This window comes from Equus caballus, chromosome 8 (genome assembly GCF_041296265.1).
Source record: "Equus caballus isolate H_3958 breed thoroughbred chromosome 8, TB-T2T, whole genome shotgun sequence".
Classification (NCBI taxonomy): Eukaryota; Metazoa; Chordata; class Mammalia; order Perissodactyla; family Equidae; genus Equus; species Equus caballus.
Window position 1 is genome coordinate 52538660 of NC_091691.1, and position 15021 is coordinate 52553680.

Consider the following 15021-nt stretch of genomic DNA (forward strand, 5'->3'; position numbering starts at 1 on the left):
GGGATTTTTCTTCTTTGTTGAGGTAGGCGTGAATTGCTATAAACTTCCCTTGTAGAACCACTTTTGCTGTATCCCAAAGATTTTGGCATGTCGTGTTTTCATTTTCATTTGTCTCCAGGAATTTTTTGATGTCTTCTTTGATTTCTTCATTGACCCAATCGTTGTTCAGTAGCATTTTGTTTAATCTCCACATCGTTTTTTTTAAAGATTTTATTTTTTCCTTTTTCTCCCCAAAGACCCCCAGTACATAGTTGTATATTCTTCGTTGTGGGTCCTTCTAGTTGTGACATGTGGGACGTTGCCTCAGCGTGGTTTGATGAGCAGTGCCATGTCCGCGCCCAGGATTCGAACCAACGAAACACTGGGCCGCCGGCAGCGGAGCGCGCGAACTTAACCACTCGGCCACGGGGCCAGCCCCTTAATCTCCACATTTTTGTGGCTTTTCTGGTTTTCTTCCTGTAGTTGATTTCCAGTTTCATACCTTTGTGTTCAGAAAAGATGCATGGTGTTATTTCAATCTTCTTAAATTTATTGAGACTTGTTTTGTGGCCTAATATGTGATCAATCCTGGAGAATAGTCCATGGGTATTTGAAAAGAATGTGTATTCTGTGGTTTTTGGATGGAATGTTCTGTATATATCTACTAAGTCCATGTGGTCTAATGTGTCCTTTAAGGTCAGTGTTTCCTTATTGATCTTCTGTTTGGACGATCTATCCATTGGTCTAAGTGGAGTGTTGAAGTCCCCTACTATTATTGTGTTACTGTCCATTTCTCCTTTTATGTCTGTTAATAATTGCTTTATATATTTAGGTGCTCCTATATTGGGCGCATAGATATTTACAAGTGTTATATTTTCTTCTTGAATTGTTCCTTTTATCATTATGTAGTGCCCACCTTTGTCTCTTATGACAGTTTTTGTTTTAAAGTCTATTTTGTCTGATATAAGTATTGCTACCCCTGCTTTGTTTTCTTTGCCATTGACATGGAATATCTTTTTCCATCCTTTCACTTTCAGTTTGTGAGTGTCTGTAGGTCTGAAGTGTGTCTCTTGCATGCAGCAAATACATGGGTCTTGTTTTTTTAATCCAATTGGCCATCCTATGGCATTTGATTGGAGCATTTAGTCCATTGACATTTAAAGTAGCTATCGATAAGTATGTATTTATTGCCATTTTGTCACTTTTTTTTTTTTCTGGGTGTTTTAGTAGTTCTTCTCTGTTCCTTTCTTTTTCTCTTGCTCTCTTCACTTGTGGTTTGATGGCTATCTTTAGTAATACGTTTGGTTTCTTTTGTCTTACTTTTTTTCTTGCTTGTTATAGGTTTCTGATTTGTGATTACCATGAAGATACTATTTAATATACTATGCATATAACAGTCTATATTAAGTAGATAGACTCTTTAGCTTGACCTCTTTATAAAAGCTCTACTTTTTCACTCCCCTCCTCCCACATTATTTGATTTTCAAATCATATATAGTCTCTTGTTTAGTGTGTGTCTATCCATTACCCTCTTATCATTGAAATAGGTGATTTTAGTACATTTGTCTTTTAACCTTCATATTATCTTCACAGGTAGTTGTTCTGGTGCCTTTACTATATTTTTACAGTACAAGTGATTTTATTGCCTGGTTTTTTGTTGTTGTTGTTTTGTTTTTTTGATAATTTTTTTTAATCTCTATTTGTGGTCATTGCTTTCCCACTTAAATAAGTCCCTTCAGCATTTCTTGCAGAACTGGTTTCTTGGTGATAAACTCCTTTAATTTTTGCTTGTCTGGGAAGCTCTTTATCTCTCCTTCCATTCTGAATGACAACCTTGATGGATAGAGTATTCTTGGCTCTAGGTTTTTTCCTTTTAGCACTTTAAATACGTCATGCCATTCTCTTCTCACCTATAGGGTCTCTGCTGAGAAGTCTGCTGATAGCCTGATGGGCTTCCTTTTATATGTCACTTGTGGCCTGTCTCTTGCTGCTTTTAGGATTTTGTCTTTGTTTTTAATTTTGGACATTTTGATTATAATATGTCTCGGGTGGGCCTCTTTGGGCTTATCTTGTTTGGAGCTCTCTGTGCTTCCTGAACTTGGATGTCTGTTTCCTTCCTCAGGTTAGGAAAATTTTTCTCTATTATTTCGACAAATAAATTTTCTGCCCCTTTGTCTCTCTCTTCTCCTTCTTGGACCCCTATAATCTGAATGTTAGCATGCTTGATATTGTCCCAGAGTTCCCTTACACTGTTCTCATTCTGTCTAATTTTTTTCTCTTTTCTTCTGCTTGGGTGATCTCCTCTAGTCTTTCATCTAGCTCGCTGATCCATTCTTCTGCTTCCTCTACTCTGCTATTGAGTCCCTCTAGTGAATTTCTCATTTCGAGTATAGTATTCTTCATTTCTGATTTTTTTTTAGTATCTTCCAGTTCTTTGCTGATGTGCTCACTGTGTTCATCCATTCTTCTCCGCATATCTGTGAGCATCCTCATGATATTTTGTTTGAACTCTTTGTCGAGTAGGTCGCTAGTTTCTGTTTCACTTAGTCCTTTTTCTGGGGTTTTCTACTGTTCCCTTGCTTGGAAAGTATTCCTTTGCCTCCTCATTATGCCTCTTTCTCTGTGCTATTTTCTTTGTACTAGGTGAGTCCACTATGTCTCCTGATCTTGGAGAAGTGGCTTTATGTATGAGATGCCTTATGAGGCCCAGCAGTGTGCTTCCCTCTCGTCACCAGTCCATAAGAACCAGGAGCGACCCCTTTGTGAACTACTTGTGTCCTTCTGCTGTGGCAGGGTTGCTCCCGCTGCAGGGACCCGGGGAGTCTAGTCTTTCCTTCTCTGGCCAGCTGCTAGCAAATCCGGTTTGGGGAGCCTCAGCACTGTTGGCTACAAAGTCTATCAGCACACTCCTATTGCAATTTTCCTCTTAAGTGGGTTGGTACCCAGTGTAGCTGGTTGCTAGGCTCAGGGGCTTACAGTTGTGATAGGCCTCAGGCCAACAACGCTGTTGTCAGTTCTCTTAGGAGTGTAGCTGAGTGCAGCTGGCCCTTGGCATGAGGGCACTCAATTGTTTCAGGCTTTGGAAGGTGGGGCTGATCCTTTTTATGGCTATTTGTGAAGCACAGGTCTTCTGCCGCTGATAAGCCTCACCCCCGACAGGACCACATACACTGTCAACACAGTCCTGGTCCATGCACATTTCTCAACCCCCTGGAGCATACCCCGATGCCACACTGCAGAGGCCCCCACCTCTCCACCAATACCCCCCACAGTTCACCTTGTTCTCACACAGGCCCTGCCCCACAGAGGCAGACACCCTTGCCTGCCTGTAGAGGATCAAGGCACCCAGTCAACGCAGGCTGAAAAGTAGCCTGAGGGCTTGCTGTTAGGTGGGGCCAGTCCCTAGGGCAGGTTGCCTGCCCTGGCTGAACTGGATTCAATCTGTGCTCTAGTGAGTGTGGCAGACCCCTGGGCTAACAGGCCAAAAGATGAACCTCAATGACCCCCACCCGGTCCATATCAGCACGCCTGGACCAGCTCAGAACAATGGCCCCCACCAAGTCTCAGTCTCTGGAGAGGTCCCTCCTCTCACCAAAATGCCCCCAGAGCCCACCAGGTGAGTCTCGTTTCACCAAAGGACTGTCAGCCTTCTCTCTGTTGATTTTAGGTTGCTGCAATGAATGAGTTTGTGTGTTGGCCCTTTAAGACCCGGGTCTTTTCGGCTTTTGGCCGATAGCTTTTCTAGGGTATCCTTGCTGCAGTTAATAGCCAGCAAAGCCAGAGAGTAAGACCCCCGTCTCAGCTGGGCTGAATTGAGTTGATTTTTGTGTAAGGTATAAGATAGTGATCCAGTTTCATTCTTTTGTATGTGGCTATCTAGTTTTCCCAACCCCTTTTATTGAAAAGACTATATTGTTTTCTTATGATTATTTCTTGTAATAGAATTGTTGATTCAAAGGCATGAATCCATTCTTAGCATTTATTGTATGAGCCAAATTGCTTTTCAAGAGACCCATATTAAATTATAATGCTATTAGCAAGATATAAAGATACAATTATCATCATGACCTAATCTCCGATGACATATTAAAAACAATAATTTAATAGGAAAAAAATTCCATCTCATGATTTAAACTTGCATTTCTTTAAATTGCTAGTGATGTTAAATCATTAACATGTCTTTATATGACTCTTTTGTAGCTATATTGTCTCTCTTTAAAATTTTCTTGACACATATATGTTGATGTTTTTATTAGTACTTTTCATTTTATTTTAAAGCCATATTAAAATGTTATGTAATCAATTATATTCTTACTTTTACGGTTTCTTCTATTGGTCCAAAGCTTAAAAGTTCTTCCCACTCTAGAACTTTTGAAGACTGTTTCATTTTTTTCCCCCTAGTTTTCTTATAATTTAATTTTGCACACTCAGCTCCTCTTCCATTTGGAATTTTCTGTGTGTATAGGATGGGTTTTGATAGGCAGGGAGGCAGAGGAGGGCATATAACTGGGGGAACAGCACAGAAAAATTTTAGAAGTCGGATTAAATGAAAAATATGTGGAAGGCATAAAAATAATCTGCTTGTCTGGGTGAGGTGGTTGTACTGAGTAATGAAGATATGATGAGAGGTAGAAAGGTCAAGAAGGGAAAAGAGGAATGGCTAAAAGAGTCTGATTGGTGCCTCATGGTCTACTCCAGAGGTGACACACACTGCCTCAACTGGCTCTTGGCTAATTGGAGGTAGTAGCAAGACCTGGGAGCAGTGGCTCAGCTTTTAACAGGAACATCAGCTCCATAAGAAAGACCGTCAAATTAGAGATATCCGGTTTTGGAGCAGTGCCTGATGAGCAGGAACAGGAAGTACTTATGGCTAATAATAATTTCCGTCCAAAATGAGGTGGGATTTTCATCTTTGCCTGTGGTAATTTTGTTCAATGTGATTTAAATTGTGTTTGCAAAAGGATGTTTTCCTAATTTCTAGCAGAATAATTGAGCTTTGCATTAGATGTGCAGGTGTTACTGCCACATTTCTTTCTTATTGCTCTCTGAAAAAAAACCTCTCCAATTTTCATTGCCTTATTCTTTCTGTAGGGTCCAGATAATATATCCATATGTCACTACTGCTCATTTTCTGAGGTTACTTTTTAAAGATAAGATCTTGGTTCATTTTTATATAGATTCCTATTTTTAAAGGATGCTCAAATAACAAATACATTGGAAACAGTGAAACATCAAAATATGAGAAAATTACACATTAGAAATACTTGCCTACAAAAGGCCCATATTTCTGGATAGGGAGAGTGCAGGGTATTGCCCCTGTGGGAAAAATGTACTTATTTATTAAATCAGAACACCTTTTAAAAGACTCAGATCATAGTTATTTTTGAAGAAGTCTTGGTTTTCCTCCCCACTTCCTCCTATGCCACCTTTTGTGATATGACTCAAAGCTAGCAAGGAGATGGACACAGGAGCATAACTCAGACATGGCTGAGATGACAACCCACGCTGGAGTCACATACAAGAGGGAAGGAGGCAGGGTTTTGGCAGGAGAGAGTTAAAAGCTTACAAAAGGGTTTAGGGCCCACAGAGGAAGTGAAGGAAGAAAGAGTTCCTGGGGAATGTTCTCTGCCCATTGCAAAGGGGTAGCTCATCATGCTGCAGAAGGTCTGACAGCTAAGAGCAGGGGCCTGGAAAGAACTTAGAGAATGAGTCAACTAGGTAAGAAAAGCTCACCTCAAATCTCTTATGCCCTTCAGACTCTGGGTTGGAATAAAATGCTTGAAATTGAAATAAAGAACCGATTGAATATCGCCTGGTTGTCCCAGAATGGACTGGATTGGATAATAGAGAATTTGTGGTGGACTGCACCACAGATATATATATATATATATGACAAAGTGTTGGGTTACATTTTGTAGCAATTCCTTGATCATCCTAATCCAATGATTCCTTCCTCCTCTGAGCTCCTAAAACATACTTTTTGTCACTATTACCATATGACAACTCCTATGCAGTTAACTTGATTGTTCTTTATTACGTTGTTGTTGGTTACTGTTTAACTTTTCATTATGGGTATTATAATCTAGAAAATACTTATGCTTTTAGAACAGGACGGACAGACCTGTGACATAGGGTGGGTAATTTACCTTCTCTGAACATCAATGGGGGTAATGTCAGGTGCCTCTCAGAGAGGTGGTGAGGTTTCAGTGGGATAGCCTATGAGAAGTTGTTATTATCTATGCGCCTGACACACAGTAGGCCCTTCAGACATTCATTGCGTTTATATCCCTCTTTCCCCTCATCATTATGACTTTTCTCCCCAGCTGGCCTGGAAGCTTAGTGATTGCAAGGAGCCTATTTTCCACGTCATGGTATATTCTATAGCACTTTAGCAGAAAGCCTTGCAGAGTTGAGGTGGTTATAGTTACTTAGTAATTTAGTTTGAGAATATGATGGAATAGTGAAGGATGAAAATAAGAAGCCTCAATTGCTTACACATTTTACAAGATTTGTTTTAAAAACTTTTTTCTTGGAGGTAATTTTCTACAATTATTAAACTTTCACATGATGACTGAAGAGTAAAATGGTATTAATATTGTTTGTATCTGAAGAATTACAATCACATATCAAGAACATAGGTTCCTGTAAGATTTACTCAGAGAAAATATTAGAGTAATCAAAGGAATACAGATGAATATTTATTTTTTAAGAAGGAAATCCTACCATCTGTGACAACATGGATGAACGCAGAGGACATCATGGTAAGTAAAATAAGCCAGTGACAAAAGGACAAATATTGCATAATTGCAATATTCCACTTACATGAGGTATCTAAAATTGTCCAACTCATAGAAACAGAATAGGATGATAGTTGCGAGGGGCTGGGGGGAGGGGAAATGGGGAGTTGCTGTTCACTGAGCATAAGGTTTCGGTTGTGCCGGATGAATAAATTCTAGAAATCTGCTCTACAACACGGTGTCTATAGAACTTACAAATTTGTTAGGCGGGTAGATCTCATGTTAAGTACTTTTACCCCAAAAAAAGAAGCTTTTGTTTTTCTCTCCCCAAAGCCCCAGTACATAGTTGTACATCCTAGCTGTAAGTCATTCTAGCTCTTCAACACGGGATGCTGCCACAGCATGGCCTGATGAGCAGTGTGTAGGTCCTTGCCCAGGATCCAATCCAGTGAACCCCGGGCTGCCGAAGCACAGCATGTAAATTTAACCACTCAGCCACAGGGCCGGCCCCAAGAATATTTGTTTTTTAGATTGATTTTGCCTTATTTGACATCTCATAGCAAAATTATAAGCACATTTCTTACTCATTAATCGAGCATTTGCAAGAGTTTAGGGGATATCCACAAGAATAGGCAAAAGATACCTTGAATTAATAATAATCATCTTAAGGGCTGCCATTCCTTGAAATCAACTTTATGCCAGGTACTCATTTAATCTCACGACAATGCTAGAAAGGCAAGTTTACTTGTATGTTCTAACAGGACCCTAAACTCAACATTTCCAAAATAAAACCCATTTTCCTGGTGTGCTCACCACTGTCAGTCTCTGCCACGAGCAGATAAGGCAGCCAAGACCCCCACAAAGCCTCTGTCACTTGCTAAGTTCCCACTAGCTTGTTACTGGGGGGTGAAAATAGATTTTCCACTAAGGAACATACAAAATGAGCTGTCTCTGGAGTTCCACAGTTTGAGACAGGTTTAGGTGAAAAAAAAAATGTTTTGAGTCCTCTATTGAAAGTGAATACTAGATTAAATCGCAAAAGAATGTAAACTGAGAAAAGAATGATTAACACACCAATGTAAGATTATGGTATTCTTCACACCCACCTTCCTGCCAAGAACAAAAAATCTAAATTCCCCGGCCCCCCCCAAAATATCTTCCATTGTGAGAGAAGCATTTGCAAAACTTATCAAGATGTGGAAATAAATCATTAGCCCACTCTGACGTCTACGGTAGTTTTTGAAGAGAGAACACAGCAGCAGGAAGGTTACGGCTGGGCGGGTTTTCAGCGCACAGCCCCATTATGATGGCAGGTGCTAGTGAAATGCTGCCACAGGGACCTGGAACTGTGACTTGAAGGAGAGATATGAAAAGACAGGTGACTTGAAATTCCTAAAGGGAAGAAAGGCATGGAAAGCCCTATTTGGTCAGAAATAATGGAAAGAAGAGAAGAAGAGGCTCCTGTAGACAGACAGAAGACAAAAAAACACCCTCACTGAATGGGAAAGCTTCAGCAACTTCTCCACTTTGTTATCTTTCGAAAGGAAAAAAATCAGAAAACCACAAGACAAAGCATACAGTATCGTGACCGTTTTTGCTTGTGATTTTCACCTGGATTTTGGGATGCGGATTTTACTGATGAAAAAAAATCACCTCAAAAAGTAATTCCACTGAGACATCATTTATGCTTCTCAGCTAATTTGGTATACATATGCACATTATTTAGGTCATTTTTGACTCATTACAGGCACTATGCTCCATGGTACACAGAACTGAAAAGGTGCAATGTTAAAAATTAACTTTGCAATGTTATTATATAATGGGAGATGTTTAATTGGGCACGATCTCAGAGAATGCCAGTTCTGGTACCACTTAACATACAAACAAAAAGAGGAGCGTGTGCTTCTATAGTCCTTTGCTTCTGTTAAAGATCTAATACTCATTCTCTTCCCTATTTATGAGTTTTCTTACCTTCTGTTATGGGTTGAACTTTTGTCCCCTCAAAATTCATATGTCGAAGTCGTATCCCCCTAGTACCTCGGAATATGGCTGTATTTGGAGATAGAACCTTTAAATAGGTTATCGAGTTTAAAATGAGGTCACTAGGGTGGGCCCTAATCCTCTATGACTGGTGTCCTTATTAGGAGAGGAGATTCAGACACAACGACCACATAAAGACTTCCATCCGCAAGCTAAGGAGAGAGGCCTCAGGAGAACCCGACACTTTGATTTTGGACGTCTAGGCTCCAGAACTGCGAGAAAATAAATTCCTGTTGTTTTAGCCCCCGAGTCCGTGGTACTTGTTCTGACAGCCCCAGCAGACTAACACACCTCCTAAGTGCAGGTAATCTTCACCAGTCCCCACTCCGATCAGGGTGCTTTCTTCTCAACATTCTCTCAGAGATCTCGTCACTTCAATTACCCCAAGTCTCACCTCCGATAGATTATTCAAATAGATATCCCAAGGCCCCACTTAGCTACTGAGTGCAGTTTCACGTATTTTGGATGCCTTCGAGACTGTTTCACATGTTTCTCACTAGAATGAGCTTAGCAAGCACTCTAAAGTCAATATGTCTAACATCACTTCTCCTCCCATGAGACAGGTTAGTCACCTCACTGTCATCTGGTCACCCAGGCTTCAGACTCTAATGCCATCTCGAACTTGTTCTCTTGAGACTTTTCACAGTGTAGTAGTCATCACCTCTCTGCTCTTACTTCATTTCCCTTTCTTTGGCATTCTATCTGCCTCAGCTTTGGGAAGTCCTATCATACCTAGGCTGTCTAGAGTCAACGTCTAACCAGATTCCTGCTTCCAGTCTGACTGTGTAGCCAGGCATGTTGCACTCAGTCCAGAATAATCTTCTGGCTACTAATCCATTTCAGTCTTTGGGACATGAATTCTCCTGCCCAAAGAATTTAGTCAGCCCTGAAGGCCCTGTAGCATTTGATTCCTGACTACTGTTGTTGTCCATTATTCCCCAGCGTGTCCTCCATTCTAATCAAATGGGTTTATTTACTGATTCTGAGCATGCCTGTGTTCAGTCAGTGAGGAATGACTGTCTCCTATTTCTGCCTCACTGTTTTTGCTCAAGTCATTTTCCCTTCTCAGAAATCCCTTCCATTTATCGAATCTTACCCGTTCTTCAAAGGCAATTTTAGATCTAATTCCCGTGCAAGCCCTTATTCAAAGACGCCAGCCAGACGATCTGCTTGCTTGAGCTTCTGTAACATATCCCGTTTCTCTTTCTATCTTGATTAGCAAGTACTTCTGAGCCAAATGCGATGTTCCATCCCAATAGCCAGCTCTTATTTCAGGCTATAGTCACACTTCTCTTCTCTTCTTAATGTGATTTATGATATTTCTTTTAGTTCCCTTTTAACTCTCTTAGGAATATATGCTTTTCTAACAGGAGGCCTCAAATGCACAAGGCCTGCCTCATAATAAGCTCTCAATAAATATAAACTATTAATTATAAGCTATTGATAATTATATATTATGTTAACATTATATAATGTAACATTAATTTAGATTTATATATTAATATAATTAATATACATTACATAATTGTATATAACATATGATAATTACATATAACTAATATATTTATATAATTAATTATAATAAGTAAATAAAAAGTTCTGCCATTTGTAGCCCATGGCACTCAAATGTTGTCATTTAAAAGAAATCACTTTTCATTATTAGCTATATTTTTGGGGTGTATGATATAACTTTCCTATCAGACTTTACTGTTTAAAGGCTGGGGCCTTTGTCTTACGTTTTTTTTTGCTGAGAACAAAGCTTGGCATAAAATTAGTAATCTGTAAATGTTTTCTGCTCAATGAAAATGAATGTAGTACTTCTTAAGCAGACTCACATATGTTTTCATATAAATTGATAAACCTAAAGGAAGGGCTTACTGCTCAGTAGTACTTTTTTCATAAATGCAGAAACATCTGCTTTTGGATTTTAGGGAGACTTTTCTTTCTTTACATTTTTGCAGGCTTGAAAAATAGTTGTGCTCCATAAATATCCCAGCATGAGTCATTTGCTTAACCAGGCATCTGCTTACTCATTAGCCAAATGCTCTTCATTTTAAGTCATACACTTAAATGAATTTTCTCCCGTGCCTCTCTCCTTCGCCCAGGAGCCAGAAAAGTGATGCACAGGTATTTTTCTGGAATATTAAAGAGGTAGAGATCTGCCTTTGACATGAGGGGGTCTAAACTTCATGAAGTCGTAGGAAGCCACCCTAGCTCAAATTATTAAGTTGTTTGTATACGCTTTGATTGTCCCACTAACACACATGATGCTTCATCTCCCATTCCCATCTCTCCCCATACACCTCTGGAACATCCTCTTCCCATTCAAAGTCTTCGTTCTTTTATTTTCTCCTGTCACCATCACCTGCCTAATATGTACGTTTGTAGTCTGTGTCAAGAACCACTCGCAGAAGCCATTTATTTCAATAAGTACAAAGGAATGACAAGTATTTTTGTAAATCCTTTCGTAAAGATGGAGCTACAGATCAACTCCTATAGTTAGACCACTTACAGCTATCATTTTGGATTCTTCAACTTATTTTAAATGATCAATACAAAGCAGTCATTTGCAATTTCTATCCCAGACAACCACTGTTCTACTGTCTGCAATGACCTGGGTTTAAGAATTTTATTTTAACTTAACAATACTCCTTTACTACAAATAAATTCATTTATGGCAATGGATATTTGATTCACATTATTCTTTCCCATCTAAGAGAGGTGATTCATACTATTACCTTCTCTAAAAATGGTGAACATCATCAGTGGTTCCTTCTTATGGAAGGCGATAAATGCCTAAATGTTTTGGAAGAAGCCAAAGAAGAACAGAACTTTAATTTCTAGAAAGACCAAATGAGAGGAACTAGGTACCGTTCTCCAGAGTTTCCATTTATAGTACGGCTATTCTCAACAGGGTTCCAATCTGATGTGGATTTTTTCCAGCCTGCAGAGGGCATCTCAAACACCCAGAGCTGACACTTAGTTGGTATGCGTTCAGAATGACTGCACGTGGTTGAAGTCAACAGTTGCTAAAATCACTTTTATGCTATCGTCCTGAGCCCCCTGGCTCCCCAGCCCTTCCACTGTAACATCCTGCCTCCCACAAAAATGCTCTATAGTTTAGCGACGAACTAGTTAATGCCTGACACCAGAGGGATCAACAGCACCAGGCTCCGGCTAGGCAGAGATATTCTGAATGGTTACTGGTTAAATGTTTTGTATATTGCCCTGCAAAGAGCATTTGTTTCTAGGTAGATTAGATACTACTGATTTTCTGGAAAGCAATCTGAACGTGCTAACTTTCAGAATGAGGGCATTTCCCTCCCTAGGGTTTATTTTCCTCATCTGTGAAATGGTGTGGTGTCTCGGCTTAGTTTTCAGACTGGGTTCTAGAGTTCCCTCAAGGTGAGACTGCTGATGATGGGACTCTGGGCCCCATTTCAAGCAGAGAGGTCCCTCTTTATCTGGCCTACTCATTGGGATCCTCTCTACCTTTTTTGTTTGCAGAAAGGATTTTTGAAAAATGGATTTTGCTGCAAAAAATGAAAGGTTGAAAACAGCTGACTTAAAGAAACACTAATCTTTCATCCTATTTTAAAATTCTAAAATTCAATTATTACCATAATTATAAAAAAATTACATCTCTATAATAATAGCTAGTACGTATACTGGGCCTACTGTGTGCCAGGCATTGCTCCAAGTGCTTTCATATTTAAACTCAATTTACAAAACAACACCATGAGCTAGTTTTGTAATTATTATTACACCTATTAAACTTTAAAAAGAGTATGTTCAGATATATTTATTTGTACTCTATAATTTCCTTAGATTCATTTGAGTTCATAATTTATTCAAAGGCAATAATCCTACAATGACTATTTAATGAAATATAAATTATGATATTGTCTTTCTTATGTACTATAATTACAGATTTCTAGACATATTTTTAAGAGCATTTTTGTCTTTAACTCTTGGATTTCATTAAACTAACAGAGTAGCAACTGTGCACGTACTTTCTCTGTGGCTTGTACGGTTTGTTTCTTCATTTTCAATCGAGATCTGGAAATGGGTTTTTAATGACAGTCTGTGGACATGAATCCAGGTAGCTCTAAACATGCTTGGAAATTTCCTCAGCACCAGTTATTGACTCTCAGTTCTTTTTTTTTTTTTGAGGAAGATTAGCCCCGAGCTAACATCCACTGCCAAGCCTCCTCTTTTTGCTGAGGAAGGCTGGCCCTGAGCTAACATCCGTGCCCATCTTCCTCTACTTTATATGTGGGACGCCTACCACAGCATGGCTTGCCAAGCGGTGCCATGTCCGCACTCGGGATCCTGGCTGGCGAACCCAGGCCACCAAAATGGAATGCGTGCACTTAACCGCTGCGCCACCAGGCGGCCCCCTGACTCTCAGTTCTTAACTGGGATAAACAAGTGGAAGGAAATCTGAGCATGAAATTCCTCATTGAGGTCCTTTCCACAGGAGTTTACGGAAGAGACCATGGAGCCCCTGCTGCCTCACCCGCCCTCCACTGTCGTGCTTCTTTGGTCCTTGGGTGCTCAGTATCTTCTCTACTTCTCTCTCCCACAGCTCTGCCAAAATACACTTCTGTAGGGGAGGGAGCGAGTCTGGCTGTCTTCCCTTGATCAGCGCCTCCCGGGTCCATGCTGGTGGTCGACATTGTCTTTTCTGGGTCCAGGAGGGGTGAGGAATGGAAACTGAAGCTGTATAGGACGAGGACGAGAAGGTGTTTTAATAAAGTGACAGGGCACAGGGGAGAGAAACTACACTGATTCCTGCAGCCACTGCGGGCAGGAACGGAGCCGATGCACCCCGAGGCGTCGTTGGAAGAGAAGGAAGACGGACTGTGCTGTCCACTGGAGGTCTCTGCAGAGGGGCTGTGCGACAGCTCGCCCGGGTGATAAGGGGGTTCAAACAGGATGCATGGAGGGACCAGATGAGCTCTATGCAGCCTCAACTACCCATCCAGACTCCAACCATTCTGTCCTACTGATCTCAAAAGTATACTTTGACTTATAGTCCTAATTTTAGGTTAAAAACCTCATTTCCTGAATCTCTAAAGCAGCAGTCCATTCTGAGATTTTATACCTGACATCTTACTCAGGCTTTCTCAATATTCAAATGACCAGAATTAAGTCGGATTCTTATCCCTTTGTATTTGTAGATCTGCCTCCGTCTTTTTGGCGTTGGGGTAGAGTTGAAAAGAAGTAAGAGACATTGTTGCTTTATGTCAGGAGTCAAAGTCTTAAGCTGGGAGGAAGCTCTGTCAGGGAAGGTCCAGCATTGGCCAGTGGGAGTGTGGGAATCGGGGGCGTCAGGGACTGTGACATCACACCACAGAGGCAGCAGGCGCCCTGGCCACCCCTGAAGTCAGTGTGCCTGGAAGACCCGGACCTTTGTGGGTTCTCCTCTGGGGACCTACAGCCTGAGCAGCCTGGAGAAGCAGGGAGATATTTTCTGAATGGCACTGCCCTTGTCCCCAGAGCTATGTGGGATTTGGGCTGAGACAGCTAAAAATACACAATGCACATTCCTGCATTAGTATGTTAATATGGCGCTTACTCTCCAGATTAGGCCTCTAATGTCTCGTCCTACCCTTCTCCCCACAAAAAGAAAACTTTATTACATGCAGAATTTTTCAGTGTAGTTGTTGGTTATCTCATTATAACTAACCACTTTAACTTCTTTTTATTCTGTCCTGCCTTGACATACTTTCTAGAAAAGATGCCTTCCTTTGCGATATTTCCAAAAATGACAAGTTGACGAGAAACTGGAGACTGGGCTTGCACCCCACAGAGTCCACCTTTCCCCTGATGGCTAAGCCAGTCATGTTGTTCCACAGCAAACGTAATAAATCTGGCTTAACAAAACAGTGCGTGCAGAAAAACCCCTTTACTCTTTGCAATTTCTTTCTATATGCCTAAAAGATGTTCACTAAGAAGGTACATCCTTAGATTTGTTTCCCCTATTTTAATGATTTAAAGCATCTTTTGAAAAGATTTCTTTGCTGGAACATCCTTGGCCAAGCAACTCTTTAGCAAAGTAGGCAAGTCTGGTGGCCCTACTTGCTCCTTTGAACTGAGGTTATAGATATTTTTTTAAGGTACAGATCTGTTAGCTTTTCTCTTCATTTTTTCCAAAAATAATGCCTATAAAAAACTACCTATTTAAATTAGGTCTCATTGTTAGTCACTTGTACAACCTGTACAAATCAACTGAATATAAATATTGGCGCTGATAAATGCA

General features: G+C 40.4%; 1 protein-coding gene across 9 annotated transcripts in view; it reads right to left on the reverse strand.

The window, feature by feature from the left end:
- Window positions 1–15021, reverse strand: part of DLGAP1 (DLG associated protein 1) — an 843036-nt gene that overhangs the window by 403632 nt on the left and 424383 nt on the right. The gene's annotated exons all lie outside the window — the stretch shown is intronic.